General features: G+C 42.2%; 1 protein-coding gene and 1 pseudogene across 2 annotated transcripts in view; both read left to right on the top strand.

Moving 5' to 3' along the window:
- LOC310799937 (uncharacterized protein) overlaps positions 1-22,125 on the top strand; it is a 407,560-nt gene that overhangs the window by 380,093 nt on the left and 5,342 nt on the right. The gene's annotated exons all lie outside the window — the stretch shown is intronic.
- On the top strand, positions 1,543-20,377 carry LOC310800230 (protein NLRC3-like; annotated as a pseudogene). Its single transcript has 6 exons — positions 1,543-1,777; positions 1,824-3,690; positions 13,493-13,666; positions 15,882-16,055; positions 19,278-19,432; positions 20,373-20,377. The product of its transcript is annotated as a protein NLRC3-like (transcript).

Below are 22,125 nucleotides of genomic sequence, written 5' to 3' on the forward strand. Positions count from 1 at the left end.
CGATTTCACTGAAAACTACAGAGACAAGGAGTGACCATAGGGAGAAAAAACACGTTTTATGGAGGACAAGATATACAGTATATTTCACTTCCTGGATGTAGGTCAGACCTGCCATCAGTTTGGCTGGATTCATGCACACAGAACACATTTTATTCCCTAAATATTTAGTTTTTCATTCCTCCTAATTCATAATGTGTGCACACAAACTAATTATAGAATTAAAACTTCACATCAATTATCCCAAAAACCAGAGTCGTTGTGTTTGATCACCTCTGAAAACATGTTGCCTTTTCTTTTGATTTACAGAGGTCAGTACCACGAGCAGAGAGCAGAGTCTCCAGTACCCAGCTGTCTGTCTATGAAGACTGACCGGTCTAAAGACAATCCTCCATGCTTCAGTAATGAACCTGGACCTTCAGACACAAGGTAAGAGGACTGTTATACTGGGAGCCTACCTGATAAAATAAGCGAGTAAAGTGAGTAAGCTTGATGAAGGGAAAATGTTCTGTTGTGTCATTTAGGATAGTTTCCTTCACTGTTGCATCACACTATGAGAGGACTGTGTTCATGAAGCAAATCTCTGCCCCAGTGTTTTCTTACATATTTTTTTAAATATTAAAAAATAATATGATGATGTTTGGAACTATGGCACTTGGCACTTTCATGTCTGTCTACTGTCTATTGTCTGAGCCTTTTTAAAATTGAGTGACTCTCCCTGCAACCATATCTACCTATGGGTACACATAAAGTAACCTTGACTTTGACCTTGACTTAGAGATGGGACTGATCCAATGGCGTGCCGATACTGACGTCATTCACAAATCTGATATCAGACTGACGTTGTTGACCCTTAGTCCCGCCCCCGCATAAGACACGCCCACAAGAAATGGTTTAAACACCAAAACCTCCCATCATTGTTGAAAAGCCAATTTTCATTCATATGGTGTTTGTGTTTGACACTGTTTGTGTTTGACATGTAAACACAGACAGTGGTTGATACTGTAGATGTAATGTAATGGAACTCTGCCACCGTATCTACCCTAACTGCTGTGATCAATCTCTGTGCCCTGCTAACACTATCTGTAGTCAGAGGTTATCAAGAATGGTACTTATTTATTTACTAATGACTGCCAGACACTGTCTGTGTTCTGTAACAAATGTGTTGTTACAGTGTTGATGTAATAGGACTGTGTGTTGTTTGTATTGAGCTGAACATTCATTAATGATAATTACATATGAAACAAACCAGAAAAACTGTTACAATGTTGCATTCATCCATGATCACCACAGTGACATTTATCCATGATGGGTATGCAATGTTGACTCCACTGATTAAACTACAACTATGACAACAGATACATGTGAAAATAAACTTTACATGTGATGGCGGCACGATGCTGTCTGAGCATTTATAAAGATAGTCTGGGCAAAATATTTTAATAGTTTTACAATTTGAACAAAAAATTGTTTAAACTTTTGTTCAATTTTGTTTGTTAGATCTTCATCTGATCAGGGATAATACATTGCCTTTATCCCCACAGAATGAGGAAGAGGAGTCTAGGGGTTGTGAAGCAGCAGCTGTCCTGCTGTGCATTGTGTCATTGGGTCCTGAGCGATCCAGTCTCTACCAGCTGTGGACACAGGTTCTGCAGACAGTGCATCACCACATACTGGGCCCAGTCCGGTTCATCAGGAGACTCCGCCTGTCCCCAGTGTGGAAAAAGGTCCAGAACAAGATCTGGACTGCAGACACCCAGTCAAACCAGCATTGCACAATGTAAGACTGGGGTTCTGTCTACTGTTGTCACCATTTCTAAAACCAGGAAACAACAGCATATCTGTTAAACACTTGTTTACTCTTTCTTCTCTTCCAGCGGACGGCGTTTTGCAGGAGGTTTTAGACGTTCATAAGTTCAGTCTGATAATGAGTTGTGACTTTGTGACAGAAGGAACAGCTGAAGCAGGAATTGGAACTCCCCTCAATAGGATCTACACTGCACTCTACATCACAGTGGGACAGAGTGAAGAGGTTAATACCCAACATGAGGTGTGGCAGCTGGAGACAGCATCCAAGATGGAGGCTCTCCATGACACTCCGATCAAGTGCCACGACATCTTTAACCCCTTACCTGATCAAGAGACACACATCAGAGTAGTTCTTACGAATGGTGTTGCTGGAATTGGAAAAACCTTCTCAGTGAAGAAGTTCACTCTGGACTGGGCAGAGGGCTTGGAAAATCAAGACGTCATTCTTGTGATTCTGCTTTCGTTCCGGGAGCTGAACTTGATCAGAGATGAGCGGTACAGTCTTCTCATGCTGCTCCATGTTTTCCATCCAACCTTACAGAGGGTCACAGCAGAGAAGCTCTCTGTCTGTAAAGTTGTGTTCATCTTTGATGGCCTGGATGAAAGCAGACTTCCATTGGATTTCCACAACAATGAGGTTGTGTCTGATGTCACACAGGTATCATCAGTAGATGTGCTGTTGACAAACCTCATCGAGGGGAATCTGCTTCCCTTGGCTCTCCTCTGGATAACTTCCAGACCTGCAGCAGCCAATCAGATCCCTCCTACATGTGTAGACAGGGTGACAGAAGTACGAGGCTTCACTGACCTCCAGAAGGAGGAGTACTTCAGGAAGAGATCCACTGATGAGGAGCTGTCCAGCAGAATCATCTCACACATCAAGGCATCCAGGACCATCCACATCATGTGCCACATCCCAGTCTTCTGTTGGATCACTGGTACAGTTCTGGAGCACATGTTGACTACAGACCAGAGAGGAGAGCTGCCCAAGACCCTGACTGAGATGTACTCACACTTCCTGCTGGTTCAGACAGAGAGGAAGAAGCAGAAGTATGATGAGAGCCATGAGATGAGTCAACAGCAGCTCATGGAGACTGACAGGGAAGTTCTTCTGAAGCTGGGGAAGCTGGCGTTTGAAAATCTGGAGACGGGCAACCTCCTGTTCTACCAAGAAGACCTGGAGGAGTGTGGTCTTGATGTCAGAGAGGCTTTGGTGTTCTCAGGAGTGTGCACAGAGATCTTCAAACGAGAGTGTGTGCTCTTCCAGAAGACGGTCTACTGCTTTGTTCATCTGAGCATCCAGGAGTTTCTCGCTGCAGTCTACATGTTCCACTGTTACACAAACAGGGATAAGAATGTCCTGAGGCCATTCCTGGGAAAAGTCTGGGTTAGCAGTGATCTCTGGGGTAGAAGTGATTACTCCTTGGATGTCTTCCTGGAGAAATCCATGCTCAAAGCCCTGAAGAGTACAAATGGCCACCTGGACCTCTTTGTCCGCTTCCTTCATGGCCTCTCACTCGAGTCCAGCCAGAGTCTCTTAGGAGGCCTACTAGGTCACACAGAGAGAAGTCCAGACAGCATCCAGAAAGCCATCAGCAACCTGAAGGAGATGAACCCCTCCAATACGCCTCCAGACAGAAGCATCAACATCTTCCACTGTTTGATGGAGATGAATGACCACTCAATACATCAGCAGATCCAAGACTTCCTGAAGTCAGAGAACAAGTCAAAGAAGGAACTCTCTGTGATCCACTGCTCAGCTCTGGCGTACATGCTGCAGATGTCAGAGGAGGTTCTGGATGTGTTGGACCTGAAGGCCTACAACACATCAAACGAGGGACGAAGCAGACTGATCCCAGCTGTGAGGAACTGCAGAGAGGCTCGGTTAGTCCTGATCTGAATTCTAACATTATCTACAGTAGGGCTGCACGATATATCGTTTACACATCGACATTGCGATGTGCGCATGCGCGATAGTCACATCGCAGGACGTGCGATGTCAAAAGCAAATTAACTCGTCATGTTGCTTGATAAACTCTCACTTTAGGGGTAGCCTATTGAGTGAAATGCAGGCTCTCTCAAAGGAGAGAGATGCCCCGCTACTGTACTCACTCATTTAATGCTTAGCTTCAACACAACAAACATGCACAGAGAGCAAAATTGAATTGTTTTTGCTTATGTTGCGTTGCTGACAGTAGCCTGTCTGTAAACGATGTGATTGCGAGGCGGACTTGTCCACAGCTTGCAGCGCACTAGTATACTGGCTGCTGTAACTCAACATGTCCGTGGAGTGGAGATATTTACTCTTGAAACACCAAAAAGCAAGACCGCAACTTATGACACGAAGGCTAAAGTGACTGAGAAGTTGTCCGTGTATCACCGCAGCTCTCTCTCCCCCTCAGTCTGATGATGCATCAGATGATAGCAGTAACGTTACGGTAGAGGTAATCATACATAGCGACTCATTTACACAAAACATGTCGGTGAAAATAAAAAGACAATAGACATAGCTGGGCAATTAAATATATATTTATTACTTTTCACGAATGAATTGTTTGTCACCGGTCGGCTGCATGTGAATCCTCGTCTCTGTACTGCCCTGCGTGCGCTCAAAAACCGGAACTCCCCAAATGCGGAGCGTACCACTTGGTAGTTTCTGGAGGGGGGTCAGACCAAGTGTGTGAAGTAACCAGCGGTGTTTCATTGTTGATTTATTGAAACGTTAGAAGAACGAAAGAAGTTGAAAGCAGTGATTATAATCAATTAAATCTAATGTTTTTCTGCAAATAGCATCATTGGGAGGTAGATTCTGGCACTCAATATTAGGGGTGGGCAATATATCAAATTTATATCCATATTGTATTGTGATTTGAGACTACATGGTCTTAGATGTTGGATGGTAATATGGTGATACAGCATACATGTTGTCTTTCCCTGGTTTTAAAGGCTGCATTACACTAAGTGAAGTATAGGCTAGTGACATTTTAAAGTAGAATGTCATAACTCACTTTTTCATGTATGTAAGTCATGGAAATCCATTGGTCAAAATGTGTATGCACCCTGATAGATGACGCTCTGAGGCCTACCAGTAGGTCACAGCCCAGTGGTTGAGAAACATTAAAATACCTAATTTCCCCTCCAAAATCAGATGGACTCCTCTACAAAATCATCCCAATCATTCTAGAAATATTATTTTCTTTCAAATAGAGCTAATCTGGTGAAAATCTGTATTTTTTCATATCGCAATATATATCGCATGGGCGGGGAATATCGCAATGTCAGTTTTTTCCAATATCGTGCAGCCCTAATCTACAGTTTAGTTACCTTCACACCTGATGCCATATGAACTATAAAGATATATAGTTCCTCAAACAAACACTATAAAACTGCTGTTCTACAGAGCAGTGGTAACACAGTGTTGGGCGTAACACACAAAGTAATGTGCTATTAATTTTCCTGTAACAGAGTAAATAAAGTAAGTCATTACTGTTACGTGTCAGTAATCACATTACAGTTACCAGGTTGGTCATTACTTGTGTTTCATTGTTTAGTCTCTTTAACCTCTGTATTGGTGCAATGGCTCTGAAAGATTCTCGTCGTCTTCAAGTCATGTTGGAAATATTGGAATTACAGGAGAGCGCACATAAACGAGCCAACAAAGTTGGGAAATACATCACGGAAAGTCTGAATTTAATGCTGTAGATTCAAAACCTTAAAAATCAGTAGGGTAATCACTTTTCACTGGAATAATAAGTAAAGCGATGTGTTACTTTTAAGAAGAGTAACAAGTAATGTGTAATTTGCATCTTCTTTCCAAAGATTCCAATTCTGAAATGTTTGTTTATAGCTATCATGTTAGTTGGTGAACACAGTTCGTTTAGCTGTAATGATTGTTATTAACTTTACAGTTAAGTGTAGTTTTGATAGTTATCTTCTTTGGGCTGAAGGCTTAATACAAGCAGCCAAGGAGCACAGGAATAAAGAGATCATCAAGAGATTCTATGAAAATAAAATAGCTGATTTTGTTATACCAATAAATCTCATCCATGTAGCCATGTGTTTATCTTACAATTGGGGCCAATGACTTCCTGGTTGATGGCTAAAAATGGTACGTGGGAAGTAACGGGAGTAGAGCAAATGTATTGTTGATTTTGTTATTTTCATAGGATTTGTTTGATGGTAACAAATGTCTTAAAAATGCCTTGTCCTTTAACACATTGAGTGCCAGCGACGCCATATGGCGTCAAAAGAAATTTACCGTAGACTGCCAGCGACGCCAAATGGCGTCAATAACTCCAAATTCATATTTTGACGGGGGAATGTCGATCTAAGCCTCTTACATCGCCTCTTACAATATGGGAGCTGTTGAATGTGTCTAGCCTATTTTACAGAACCCTTAGGTGGCGACAGTGCCCTCCCGATTAGACAGAGGCCAGGAGAAAAGAGAGAAGAAGTCACAAGGAAACGGAAATCGCCATTGATATGCTTGAAGCATAACGTTACTTGGCTGTGCCTGTGAAAAGCAGTCATCTGCTGCCACGGTTGAGCCCCATCCGTGTCCGCTGCTATGGTCCATCCATATGATTTAGTTGCCGACACGGCGACAGCGGCGTCTTTCTGAGGGGTTACATTGTTCTCGGCTGGGAGCCGAGGACACGCTGTGAAGGAGCGGACTTTTCAGTGCAGAATCAGATCAAACAGAGCAAACCGCAGCGGAGACACTCGACTCCTCCCATCACGGAGGAGGGGGAGGAGGGGGGTTGGGCACGCAGGGCACTAACAGCCATGGCCGTAGCTAGCTATGAGGACGGGGAGGTCCGGACCTCCCCTAATATTTCAGAGAAAAAAATAAAACAATCTGCATGGAAAAGCATGAAAAACACGGGATCTCTTTTATTTTGAAACGAAAGGCAGGTCAGGCAGGAAGTCATCTGACGCCGCGTCCGCGGTAACTTGATTCTGAGAGAGCAGCAGCATGGTGGTGAGTGATGACTCTCTGTCTGCCTGGCGAGATAATTGAAGGTGAGCGAGCTGCGAGACAGTGAGCGAGTGAACGACAGACAGTGAGTGACACTGACAGATTTTTTAGCAACAACCAAGAAAGTAAGTGTCTAGTCTGTCTCTTAAGTAATGTTACCTGTGTGACACGTTGGGATGCTACTGGCTAATCATGCATGATGCCAATTGCCAAGCTCCCGAAGTCAGGTATGCAGGTGGCTATATGCATGGTTTCAGTTTCATGACCCAATAAGTAACAAAAAGAGGTGGTGTAAAGTTAAAAACAACATAATATATTTTATTTCATTTTTCAATCGTTCCTATCAGGAATAAATAAATGTCCCTCTGTATGTTTTTTTTATTATCGATGATGACTTTGTGTGTTGTGTACGGCTTGGGTTGTGTACCTGTGTTTGTAGGTGTCATTTTGATATGAATTTGGCTAAAACAGTTTGTGTTTGGTTTGTTAGTTACAATTATGTTGACAGGAGAGCTGAGCAGGTGGTGACATGAAAGAGAATATACTGAATAATGACATCACAACAGTATAATCCTAATGTTGATTTAAAATGATATATTACTCTAAATATGGCTAAAAAGGGGGGGAAAAAACCTCAAATTTTTTTCGGCGGCGCCCTAACGGGCGCCACCGAATCCGCCTCCCCTTGCTGGACCTCCCCTATTTCCGAACCCTGGCTACGGCCCTGCTAACAGCATACAACCATTGACACACACACACCCAGGCAGCAAGCAGCAGGCTCGAACTCAAAGCAGAATTCATTCTGTCGCCTTTCTAACATAAAGATGCGATTATCTCAGAAACTAATTTCACATGCTCTTTTCGGTCGAAAACACTCTGTTTCAGAGGGGTGTATTTCCAAAATGGAACGGTTTATAAACACAGTTTTTTTTTTTAAATGAAACAGAAGGGTTCAAAGTTTCATTGAGGCTATTGGTTGTCCATATAAGAGGAACACAAAAAATGATATGGCTATATTAAAATGCATTGCGGCCTATGTGGCACAGTACAGCACCTTTTGCCCAAGGGCCGTGGCACTCAAAGTGTTAAGAGGCTGTGCTTAAAAAGTACCTACATTTTATCACAACAGACAGCAGTATTTTCCAGTGGACACTGTCTATATTACAGTTAGTTAGTTACTTGATATGGTTGTTTTAATCTACAGGAGTGTCATGTTAATCATATGTTGTCTAGCCAGAATTTGAAATGACTTGCCTGTGAAGCTTAGGCTGTGTGTGTGTGTGTGTGTGTGTGTGTGTGTGTGTGTGTGTGTGTGTGTGTGTGTGTGTGTGTGTGTGTGTGTGTGTGTGTGTGTCTGTCTGTCTGTCTGTCTGTCTGTCTGTCTGTCTGTCTGTCTGTCTGTCTGTCTGTATATATGTGTGTGTGTGTGTGTGTCTATGTGTCTATCTATATATATCTATCTACTGTATTTATATAGATACCGTAGATATATATATATATAGATAGATAGATAGACACCGAATATACACACACACACACATATATATATATATATATATATATATATATATATATATATATATATATATATATATATATATATATATATATATATATATTCGGTACATGTCTACATATATATATATACACACACGTACGTGTATATATATATATAGACATGTACCGAATATATATATATTTAAGCAATATAGCATGAGAGCCAGTGTGTTGTGGCAAATATATCCCGCTGATCAGCTGTTATCCCACGAGGCCGCAGGCCGAGTGGGATATATGCCACAACACACGCAGCTCGAGTGCTATATTGCTTTTATAAAACGGTTTCCAAGTATGATAATATAATAATAATAGTAATACTATGGCCCCTATCGTTGCATAGGCCTAGTTTCTACGCCGAGCGCCTGGCGCAGTGGGCGTGGACCAGCGCACTTGATATCTTGGTCTTGGCGCTAGACGCAGCCTAAAGCATTACAACCACGCCTTTTAAGCGTAAAATTATGCACCGTCATGCTCATTGGATAAGTGCAATAAACGAATCGCACGCTTGCCTTTTAAGCTCCAATTCCAGTGGTCCAGCAAAACCAGACAGAAGCCAAGCGCTCTGCCCCCCCCCCCCCTCCCTTCATCCAGTCTGTCTGTCTCCATATAGGCTATTATTCCATATTATTATGCTTCTCAAACCAATCTAACTGCAGTTTAAATACTGCAAGCATGTAAATACGCTACACTATAGCAAGATCAAAGTGAAAAGAATGTTAAAGGCATCAGCTAGAAAAATATAGCCTATCCCTATATGATGAGATTAATTTTATATTGGTGAAAGTTTGTCCAGAACGATATCGTTTTCTCTCCCCTGCTGCAGGTAGAATGATGCACATAAATATACCCTACATTATGTAAAGTCATTGCATAAATGTGTTTTTATCACAATATAGCACATGACAGTAGAAGCGCGTTCCGAAGCGCGTTCCGCTAACACTTATCTAAATCACGTTAAATCTACAAGAGATATGCCCAGGAGGACATATATGTTTCACTTAGGGTGGTGTTTTAATTTCGATGTTTTATTTGGTCCAATATTGAAATGTTCTACAATTGCAGGCTGTGTTACCATTACACATTATTTTAGATCAACATTTTATATCTATTTCGCCTCATTTGGTTGCTATTTAGTAGCGAAATGGAGTACCCAATTGCATGCTGGGACATTCACAGGCAGTGAACTTACAACTGCTATTTCCTATAGGACGTGTGTTGTGTCTGTCTGAGCGAGGAAGTCAGAGAGAGACAGTCGTATTGTGCCTGTCAGACTGAGGAGAGAGGGAGAGAGTGACACAGAGAAGGGTGACAGAGGAGAGAGCCAGAGGGGAGGGAGAGAGCCAGAGGGGAGCGCTCCGCGCAGCTGGCGCACTGAATAGGCCTGCTTTTCAAAAGCGCAAAGCGCTAAATTTACGCCAGGTGGGAAGATAGCAGTACGCCGAGATTTAAGGCCGACACGCCCACTCTGGCCCATTCTGGGACTGCGCCACGCCCATTCGGCCTAAAGCGCATTTGGCAGCGTAAAGCCATATTGATATCTTCCCGAAACAGGCGCAAGGCACGTTTTTTTGCGTTTAAGACCCGTTTTAGCGCCAAAGGCCTGTGGGAGAATAGGGCCCTATAAGTCCGACTGCCATGGCATTCTGGTAGAGTCAGTTGAAACACTACTGTAAGGCGGGACCGCAAGAATGTGCGGGTGATTTGATTGGATCGTTCTGGAGACTGAAGTTGACATTGGCCAATCCTGGCGCTTGCTGAGAAGCTGAGAGCTTTCTGGAAAGCCCGACACCAACTAACGTTACGGGGTTAAATGCGGGGTTAAATGCGGGGTTAACAGCCTTTTTTTTGGCAAAGAAGACATTAGCCCGCGTCTATTCTTGTACAAAACATAATTTTCTGCGAAGTATTAGTAAAGGTATAAGCGAAGATCGATTCACAAGGATCTGACAGCTGTCTCCGCCATTTGTTTTTTCTACATTGTCATTGTAACCAAAGCCTTTTAGTAAGAGAGTTGCGTGGCCATGGGTTATTGGAGTGGGTTACGGGATTTATACGATGGCTGTGAACCAATCAGATTGCTTGATTTGAGAGAGCCGTTTTATAAATATATATATGTGTGTGTGTGTGTGTATATTCGGTGCGAATTCGGTACAACGGGGGAAAGCAACAAATCCCAAATTCAGTTTTAATTTCCCCGAATTCTGTATTTGGCTTTTTACGCTCATTTTAACATCAGAAATAGTCTCTTAATAAATCTCCACAATTCCCCCCCCTCAGATTTTTTATCCCATTTTTATCCCCCATTAGTGCTAATTTATATTTATCCTGGTTGCTGCTCCACCCTCTGCCCAGAGCCATGTAGATAGAAGAGTCCCGACATCTCCATTCACTCCAATGGACCAGTTTTTTACTCTCAAGAGTTCCAGGAAGTAAGGTCCTGGATTAAGCAGCACTGTTGAGTTGCAGCAAAATAGACAGTTTGTGTTGTACTCTGAAAGGGTTTTTCATCCCTTTAATCAAATTGTACATTATCAGCTTTATTTTAGCATGCAAAAGTAGCGCGAGACCCATTCCTGGCTGTTCATTGGCTAATGAGTCTCGCATTTTGGTCCTCCGCTGACGCAACTCTCTCTCTAGAGGACACTACCTCTGCCGATCTGGGGAGAGCCGAAAACTGGCTCCATGCTTCCTCCGACATGGGCAGTTAGCCAGCCGCTTCTTTTCACCTGACAGGGGAAGCTTCACCGGTAGGCGGTAGGACATAGCACGTGGGAGGATCACGCTATTCCAACGAGTTCCCCTCCCTCCGAACAGGCGCCCTTCACGACCAGAGAAGGCACCACATCAGCAACCAGGATATTGCATGTTTTTGGTGAAGGGGTTCCTATATGAAGGAAACCCCCGGGAGGCACGGGGAGAACATGCAAACTCCACACAGAAAGGCCCTTTTTTGACGACTCCACCTGGGCGGTGGGCACTCGAGGACATGCGGTCGGGCACGCATTCCTTCAGCGTTCACAGCGTCCCAGGTGGGAATCGAACCCAGGACCTTCGAGCTGTGAGGCGACAGCGTGTCCACAATTTAATCAGATCTAGGCAATGAATCCACACAAAAAAGTTTTACTCTACAGCAGCGATAGTGTGAGGCGTGTCTCCCTCTCAAATGTATTGCATTCCAGCTGTTTGACAGGGCAAAGGCATTTCCCCCCCACTTTAAATCTTTATTGTACACAGTTTGTAAACAGACTGCACGTGGAGTTGTCAGACAGCGGGGGAGGAAGTAACGTACTGGAGGCGAGTTCATTTTGTTTCCCATATGAATGATTACGTTCGGTCATGTGTGTCATCGACAGTGTTGGGCACGTTACTTTAAAAAAGTAATATATTACATATTACTCGTTACTATTTTCAAAAGTAATATTATTACTTTACTTATTACTCCATGCCAAAAGTAATTCGTTACATACTCGTTATATTACTTTTCCGTACATTCCACACAAATGGCAATAGGAATTTTTCACTGCAGCAATTTTGTGTCTAAAAGGCAGGAGGTAACACAGGTGCACCAAGATGTTAATTAGGGCTTCCAACTTCCAGTCCATTTAGGTGTTCCAGTGCCGGAGCCCTAATTAGTTAGTTGGTTGCACCTGTGTATACTCTGTCTTCTAGACACAAATGGCCGTTGTGAAAAAGGCCCATAGCGTTTTTCTCATCAAAATGCAGACTTTGCGGTGCAAATGTGTGAGCTAGGTCTATTATGTGCCATTCCATTTAAACTAATCGCTTTGCCAGAGCACAGCTTCCTACAGAGATGCTTGATGAAGATCACACCTGGCTCAAAGTGATGACAAGATGCAATCTTTTAAACAGCTTCTGTTTTATAGAATGCAATATAATGCACAGCCAATGCAAACTCAATACGTATAGGCTACATCTTTGCGTAACAAGTTTGTGTGACAAATTACGTTAGCTCTGCAACATTAACATTAACCTGACAATAATAACAGCAATGTTTGAGGTCCACCAGCTTGTGAGTTTTTACGTTATCTCTGTATTTGAACAGTTTTCCGGTTTCTGTTGTGCTGTCCTCTCGTCTCGTAATGTTAACGTTAGGAAGTTTGAGCTCGTGTTTTTCACAGTGGAAAGAGTGTTAGTAGCCTACCTGTCCTGGACACCGTTTACATTTGACTTTGATGTTCGTGTCACCTTTCTTCCCGACAAAAACAAAGTCATGGGAATATATCCAGCCACGGATTTTCCTCCTTGGCTCAGCAGGGCAGAGAGGGTGCTCTGAATGTGCTCTGCGGTGACGTCATCTTGTTTTGGGAGCGTTAAAAGCCATGCTGCTTGTGATCAGTGAATGCCGACTGCGTGTCGTTTTGCAGCGCAGCGGCATCACAAAATGGACTCTACAAAAGATGTAACGAGTTGTTTTATCTTGAAGTAACGGTAATATTATTACTTATATTCTATTAGTAATTCGTTACACTACTCGTTACTTGGAAAAGTAATATTATTACAGTAACGAGTAACTAGTAACTCGTTACTTCCCAACACTGGTCATCGATAACATGTAATCATAATGGATTATTGGAACTTGACAAAGAGTCTTTCTCACCCCATCTTGCTTGTCATCTCACGAGATGTAAGTTGCTTGTTTACAAGTTAACAGCTTTGTCAGTGCTACGTAACGTTACATTACCTCGTTGGCTTTGGTTGAATTTGGACAGAATTCGCAAAATAGCTTATCGCCTGAGTCATAAAAGTCATTAGAATACTGCTCTGCACTGAAGTCAGAGCTTAGTGCAGAATTTCTTCACTTTTTTGACGACGGTAAAGGGGGAGCAGCTTGGCGCGTCGATATTGTTTGTGGTTTTGTGATGTAGCATGGAAGCGACGTACGGCGTACTTTTGACAGAATTGCTTGTAATTGCATTCTGCTATGCTTTGCTTTGTGATATTACACATTCAGCACTTTTTGAAAATTTTCTAATTCTACAATACAATTTATTGTCACTTTTTCTCTAATTATTATTACTATTATTGTTATTATTTGTATTAGGAGTAGTAGTATGCTGTGTCCTTTTGATGTGGGCTTAGTCTCAGCTCTGCTTTCATAGAACTAATCTTACATTAAATCTGTGATCACAGACTTTCTGACTGTGGACTCTCAGCGACTCACTGTGAAGTCGTGGCATCAGCTCTGAAGTCCAACCCCTCCCATCTGAGAGAACTGGACCTGACTAAGAACCAGCTGCAAGATTCAGGTGTGAAGCTTCTGTCTGCTGGACTGGAGAGTCCACACTGTCGACTGGAGACTCTCAGGTAAGATTTTAATTGACGGTTTTTCTCAGTTGATTTGACACATTTCTCTGCTTTCAATACAGTGCCTCTCAGGTCACAATTCCTGACTCTGTAAAGGTTGCCTGCAAGTTTTACAGAGAGCAGTAGTAGCTAAATAGTCTGATTTATAATATATGTATGTAGTGTGAATGTTCTATACATATGTAGTTCTGTATGTTGTGTGAAATGTCACAGTTTTAATGTGTGAATTTCGTAAAAAGTACACGCAAGACTAGCTCCATAGGGTCCCATTATAAAGGTTGAAAAAGTATAAACCTAACAGTACAAAAGATGAATTAAAGCTGAATTAGGTGATAGAGTCCTAAAAGTGGTGACTCGTTAAGTGTGAGTGTTGAGCTTAAAGTATGGAGTTCAAAGAGGGCGTGGTTTCACCATGAACTGCTGTTTAAAATGAATGGCAGTTGAGAAATATAGCTAATCTGTTTGTTTACAAACATGCTGATTCATCTATAAACAGCAATTAACCTCAAACCTCATGCTTTGATATCTTATTTAAACGGAGTCCACAGCACAAGAATTTCACACGTGATACTTGTACCACGGAGTGACAATAAAAATCTTGAATCTTGAATCTAGATTGCTGCATCTCTCTCTATTCCTGTCTCAAACCTCATGCGTTGATATATTATTTAGATTGCTGCACCTCTCTCTATTCCTGTCTCAAACCTCATGCGTTGATATCTTATTTAGATTGCTGCACCTCTCTCTATTCCTGTCTCAAACCTCATGCTTTGATATCTTATTTAGATTGCTGCACCTCTCTCTATTCCTGTCTCAAAGCTCATGCTTTGATATCTTATTTAGATTGCTGAACCTCTCTCTATTCCTGTCTCAAACATCATGCTTTGATATCTTATTTAGATTGCTGCACCTCTCTCTATTCCTGTCTCAAACCTCATGCTTTGATATCTTTTTTAGATTGCTGCACCTCTCTCTATTCCTGTCTCAAACCTCATGCTTTGATATCTTATTTAGATTGCTGCACCTCTCTCTATTCCTGTCTCAAACCTCATGCTTTGATATCTTATTTAAATTGCTGTACCTCTCTCTATTCCTGTCTCAAACCTCATGCTTTGATATCTTATTTAAACGGAGTCCACAGCACAAGAATTTCACACGTGATACTTGTACCACGGAGTGACAATAAAAATCTTGAATCTTGAATCTAGATTGCTGCATCTCTCTCTATTCCTGTCTCAAACCTCATGCGTTGATATCTTATTTAGATTGCTGCACCTCTCTCTATTCCTGTCTCAAACCTCATGCGTTGATATCTTATTTAGATTGCTGCACCTCTCTCTATTCCTGTCTCAAACCTCATGCTTTGATATCTTATTTAGATTGCTGCACCTCTCTCTATTCCTGTCTCAAACCTCATGCTTTGATATCTTATTTAGATTGCTGCACCTCTCTCTATTCCTGTCTCAAACCTCATGCTTTGATATCTTATTTAGATTGCTGCACCTCTCTCTATTCCTGTCTCAAACCTCATGCTTTGATATCTTATTTAGATTGCTGCACCTCTCTCTATTCCTGTCTCAAACCTCATGCTTTGATATCTTATTTAGATTGATGCACCTCTCTCTATTCCTGTCTCAAACCTCATGCTTTGATATCTTATTTAGATTGCTGCACCTCTCTCTATTCCTGTCTCAAACCTCATGCTTTGATATCTTATTTAGATTGCTGCACCTCTCTCTATTCCTGTCTCAAACCTCATGCTTTGATATCTTATTTAGATTGCTGCACCTCTCTCTATTACTGTCTCAAACCTCATGCTTTGATATCTTATTTAGATTGATGCACCTCTCTCTATTCCTGTCTCAAACCTCATGCTTTGATATCTTATTTAGATTGATGCACCTCTCTCTATTCCTGTCTCAAACCTCATGCTTTGATATCTTATTTAGATCGCTGCACCTCTCTCTATTCCTGTCTCAAACCTCATGCTTTGATATCTTATTTAGATTGCTGCACCTCTCTCAAACCTCATGCTTTGATATCTTATTTAGATTGATGCACCTCTCTCTATTCCTGTCTCAAACCTCATGCTTTGATATCTTATTTAGATTGATGCACCTCTCTATATTTGCATTAATTAATAATCTGTTTACATAAGTTGTGTGACTGAAATGATCAAATAATAATATTTCCTTATCTTTTCATATCCATTAAGGCTGAGTGGCTGTAAGCTGTCAGAGAGAAGCTGTGAAGCTCTGGCCTCAGTTCTCAGCTCCCAGTCCTCCAGTCTGAGAGAGCTGGACCTGAGTAACACTGTCTTACAGGACTCTGGAATGAAGCTTCTCTCTGCTGGACTGGAGAGTCCACACTGTAGACTGGAAACTCTCAGGTCAGTATTACTGATACTGTTCAACAGACCACCATTTAAATGTGGCTTTACATGCACATTAATATCAGTGAAGATTAGGGCTGCACAATTAATCGTGTATTCATCGTCATCGCAATATGAACATGCGCAATAAACACATCGCAAAGACTGCCTGAAACAAAAGTGGTTTTATTTACATGCGTCATGCATTCCCACTCAGCATCTGATCATTTTGTCTTGTGTTGTAAATCCAGCGTACACTTTTCCCTTGCAACAGTGCGCTCCACCCCTCTGCCAAAGCCCAAACACGCTGTGTGTAGTTTCAGCTAGCGTCAGTGTGTATTTCATTTCTTTATTCAGTGGGCATAGGCTATGTTTGTTGTCTATGTTAGCATTATTAAAGCAGAAGACATAGGAACTGTATAGCTAATATATTTGTTTATTTATTGCAAGTCGTATCGTCATCGCTATATTGAACAATGTTATTAGGAGTGGGCTATACAGAGGTCAAAAACACTTTTTTGGTAATTTTTATTAGGTCTCAGTTTTTTTTTATTCCATTTGACCTATCTCAACATGAAATGACAAAATTTTTGGCCTGGGGTTCAAGAAAAAAGTGTGCAGGGCACAAATCCTAGATGACCACCGTTTTCCCTGAAAAATCACATTTTTAGCCGTAACTTTGTCATTTTTGGGTCTTTTTACTTGGTTTTAGTGTCTAACCCTATGTTTTTGGGGTCAAGCAATCTATTTATGCATCTAGAAATAGTTACAAACCATCAGATATTGAGTTAATACCTTTTTTGACCAAATTTACCTATTTTTTCACCTTAATTAGCATAGTTCACTAAACATATGTTCAATTTCAGGAGCATTGCTTAAAACATAACAGTTTTCTCCTATAAAGTCCCAGGCTCTTGAAACTGCCACAGGCACAATCTGCTGCCCGTGTCCTGGATGTCATCAGTGCCAGGTGGTCGCTGCCAAATTTAATCTCCGGTACCAACGCGCGCATCAGGTGATCCACACGGAAGGTTCCATCCCCATTATCATCCAGGTAAAACCCAATATACCCTCATCCCAAATGACAGCAAGTAATTGGTTGGGCTGGAGCATAGGTTCTTCCTGAGAGATCCCCTCTGCCTTTCTGGCTCCTCCTCCTCACAAGGAAATACCACCTCAGCTTGGTAATCATCCCCGAGGAGCACAATTAGGTTCTCAATCATCTCTTTCTCTGATAACTCTCTGGTATTGGATCTCTTGCCTCAAGTAAGCCTTCAGCTCAGGTGACTTCATAAGGACAAGTGCCTTCACTTCATTGAGTAGTGACAGATGTAATAGGGCCTATTACATCTATTAGGCCCTCCATGTTCTTTGCACTTCACAAGAAGTTTTCAACAAAATCATTGGCCCTCACTTTCTTTTGCAGGTTCTCTCTCAACCTGTTTCTTCTTCTCTTTCTGTGTGTTACTCCATGTCACCTCCATTGCATCTAGGTGTTTAAGGACAGCTGTGGTTGACCGCTCAACTTCACTGCCATGTCTATCTGTTAGCATAAAGGTCATCTTTGATCCCCTTTGCCTTGAACATCCTATTTGAGTGTTGGGCTGACTGGGCAGCAATATATCCACACTTGGCCAAGTACCTCTCTGCATTCAGGTTATTTGTGGGCAGGTTTTTCCGTTGGTCTGCAGTCAGTGTATAGAGAGGAGTTGCTCATGCAGCATCAGGATCAACATCCTAATACTCATGTTTGCGCTGCAATACTGCTCCTTTCGCGGCCTGGACACACATCTCTCCAAGAAGAAGATGATCGAGATCACTTTGTGGAGCATTGTCTTCTATTTTTACATTTTTAGGCTCTCAACTGTCAGCAAGGTCACTGCAGAGCTTGGGAAGCATGTCAACCAGCAAATCCTGGCTTGCTATCTCAACGCAGTTGAGGAAGGGCATTGTCACCCTGTACGTAAAATTAGCAAGTGCTTTGAATCCTGCTATTATGAAGTCATTCTCAACGTAAATGTTGCATGCTCGATCAAGAAGATTATTTAGCAGTGTCTCAAGTAGCTGTTTGATGTAGGGAATGCAATCATAGACTGCACCTGCCTTGTATCCAAGTCTAGTAAAGCATATCTCTTTGTAGAGGCTAAATGACTTGTGTACCAGCTTCCTCTAGAATCAAGTCAAACTGTTGTGCTAGGGTTGTGCTGTTGTCTTCCCATCTCCCTCATGTGATTACAGTAATGTTGACTTATGACAGCAGATGGCCTATTTCACAATAAAATTCACCATACAGTATTTTGTAGTGAAATAAGTTAAATGTTGTGAAATGTTGGTAATAATTAGCAGTGTAGGGTTGCTATTAATATTATTATGGTATGTCAAATTTAATCTGTTTTTTCTATAATTTACCAATAAATATTAGGTCTACGGGCATGGTTCAAATTTGAGGTAAAGAAGGGTAAATTTGGTCAAAAGTATGTATTAACTCAATATAATGATGGTTTGTGACTACTTCTAGATGCATAAATAGATTGCTTGACCCCCAAAACATAGGGTTAGACACCAAAACCAAGTAAAAAGACCCAAAAATGACAAAGTTATGGCTAGAAATGTGATTTTTCAGGGAAAACGGTGGTCATCTTGGATTTGTGCCCTGCACACTTTTTTCTTGGACCTGAAGCCAAAAATTTTGTCATTTCATGTTGAGATAGAGCAAATAGAATACAAAAAAACTGAGACCTAAGCAAAACAAAAAATGACCCATTTATAGCCCACTCCTAATGTTATTGCACATTGCAGATTTTCCTCCTATCATGCAGGCCTAGTGAAAATACCTGACCTCTGTATTTTCCTGCTGATGTGAGTTTTGAAAGCAGCTGAGATACCAACATTTATCACATCTAGTTTCTATCCTGTGGTAGAATATTGCATCATCTCCTCTCTTTACTGCCTCTGTTGTTGAAACCTAAAGTAAAGGATTTATCACATTCTGTCACACATTGAGTCCAGAACTGAAATGAAAACACAAACCAGATCAGCTATAGTTCACTGTCACATCTCCAGCTGCTTCAGAATAGAGTAACTAGGATTTGAACCAGTGCTACAGGGAGTGACATCATCAGAGCCTAGATGCCATACTGAACTCTGTATCTATATTTGCATTCATTAATAATCTGTTTGTGTGAGCTGTGTGACTGAAATGATAAAATCATATTTCCTTATCTCTTCATATCCATTAAGGCTGAGTGGCTGTGAGCTGTCAGAGAGAAGCTGTGAAGCTCTGGCCTCAGTTCTCAGCTCCCAGTCCTCCAGTCTGAGAGAGATGGACCTGAGTAACAATGACTTACAGGACTCTAGAATGAAGCTGGTCTCTGTTGGACTAGAGAGTCCACACTGTAGACTGGAAACTCTCAGGTCAGTATTACTGATACTGTTCAACAGACCACCATTTAAATGTGGCTTTACATGCACATTAATATCAGTGAAGATTAGGGCTGCACAATTAATCGTGTTTTCATCGTCATCGCAATATGAACATGCGCAATAAACACATCGCAAAGACTGCCTGAAACAAAAGTGGTTTTATTTACATGCGTCATGCATTCCCACTCAGCATCTGATCATTTTGTCTTGTGTTGTAAATCCAGCGTACACCTTTCCCTTGCAACAGCCCCTCTGCCAAAGCCCAAACACGCTGTGTGTAGTTTCAGCTAGAGTCAGTGTGTATTTCATTTCTTTATTCAGTGGGCATAGGCTATGTTTGTCGTCTATGTTAGCATTATTAAAGTATTATTAAAGCAGAAAGACATAGGAACTGTATAGCTAATATATTTGTTTATTTATCGCAAGTCGTATCGTCATCGCTATATTGAACAATGTTATCGCACATCGCAGATTTTCCTCCTATCATGCAGGCCTAGTGAAAATACCTGACCTCTGTATTTTCCTGCTGATGTGAGTTTTGAAAGCAGCTGAGATACCAACATTTATCACATCTAGTTTCTATCCTGTGGTAGAATATTGCATCATCTCCTCTCTTTACTGCCTCTGTTGTTGAAACCTAAAGTAAAGGATTTATCACATTCTGTCACACATTGAGTCCAGAACTGAAATGAAAACACAAACCAGATCAGCTATAGTTCACTGTCACATCTCCAGCTGCTTCAGAATAGAGCAACTAGGATTTGAACCAGTGCTACAGGGAGTGACATCATCGGAGCCTAGATGCCATACTGAACTCTGTATCTATATTTGCATTCATTAATAATCTGTTTGTGTGAGCTGTGTGACTGAAATGATAAAATCATATTTCCTTATCTCTTCATATCCATTAAGGCTGAGTGGCTGTAAGCTGTCAGAGAGAAGCTGTGAAGTTCTGGCCTCAGTTCTCAGCTCCCAGTCCTCCAGTCTGAGAGAGCTGGACCTGAGTAAGAATGACGTAGAGGACTCTGGAATGAAGCTTCTCTCTGCTGGACTGGAGAGTCCACACTGTAGACTGGAAACTCTCAGGTCAGTATTACTGATACTGTTCAACAGACCACCATTTAAATGTGGATTTACATGCACATTAATATCAGTGAAAAGACCTGACCTCTGTATTTTCCTGCTGATGTGAGTTTTGAAAGCAGCTGAGATACCAACATTTATCACATCTAGTTTCTATCCTGTGGTAGAATATTGCATCATCTCCTTTCTTTACTGCCTCTGTTGTTGAAACCTAAAGTAAAGGACTTGTAAAGGACGAGCCCATCGGCTAACCGCAGTGAAAACATGTGACTGTCATCGCCCTGTCCTGACTGAAAAACATTTGAGAGCCTCAGCTTTAAGGAACAGTCAACTTATTGTAGCGTATCGCTAATACGCCAAGGAACGGAGAGTTGTAGTTGGTACAGGTTCTTTATTCACAGGCTCCTTTAGCTCCTAGCAGCTAGCTTCACACCGCTAGCTCTACACACAACAACCGGTCTCGCTCACTCGCATAGCTTGACTGACCTCCGGCCCACGGCCGCTGGTCCTATATACCCCCTTCCCCCTAGGAACACACCCACACACATTAGTTCCTAGCTGCAATCTAGACACTTCTATTGCACATCACATTACAGGTAATACCTGGATTACCTGGAACGCTACACACTCCCCGCCCAACAATAATGTCGCTTCCACGCGACATGCACAACCCACACACATATCCCCCTGTACCAAAACACAGCACGCCACAACATTTTTCCCATCACATCAAATTCTAATTCCCCAACAACAGTCTTTTCTTTTCAGCACCCCCGTCATAATGTCCAGTTTTTCATTAGGTACTCCGTAATGTCTAGTTTTCCATTAGGTACCCCCATAATGTCTAGTTTCCCATTAGGCACTCCATAATGTCTAGTTTTTCATTATTTCCTTTCTTTTTCACACATTTAAATTCAACCCACATTTCCCATTCAACTTTTCTTTTCCCAGCAACTTCTTAATTTTTCATTTAACCCCATTTCCATCCCCCCTTTTACAGCTTCTGTCCCACCTGAAGCACGCTAGTCCCGCTCAACCCCCAGTGGGGTTAGTCCTCTGCAGTGTAACTCAGCACGGTCCACAGCCCTCACACTCCCTGCAGTATCGCCGCACGTCCTCCTTTTGTTTTCCCCAGTAGTAAACTCTACGGATGCGGCTTATTGTCTCTTCAGGCCCAAAATGATTGGATTCAGGGCCCACATGCACCGCCCTCAGTGCCAATTTTCGCAGGCAACTAGGTACAAGCCACTGGAACCCCGCGCTTCCGTGCCCCTTTCTCTTCAAAATACCCTCATCTAGACGCAGGTCCGAAAACATGTTCCACAGTCCCTTCGTGGCACCGGAACACTTGTGGATCTCCTCCACAGGGGGCCGGCGTCCGTTCGCCACTCACGCGAGCACCGGACCGATGTCAGCGTCCTCCGCCTGCTTGCGTTTCCACTCATACACGTCGACATCCCAGATGACCCTGTCGTCGTCGTCCAGCTCTTGCACTCGCTCGTCCTCCCGTCCCGCTCCCCCAGGGGGCGGCGTGTTGAGGACAGCAGGGCGAACACCATCGGCGTCGATCTCCACCTCGGCT

Source organism: Poromitra crassiceps, assembly GCF_964638095.1.
Source record: "Poromitra crassiceps genome assembly, chromosome: 29".
Lineage (NCBI taxonomy): Eukaryota > Metazoa > Chordata > Actinopteri > Beryciformes > Melamphaidae > Poromitra > Poromitra crassiceps.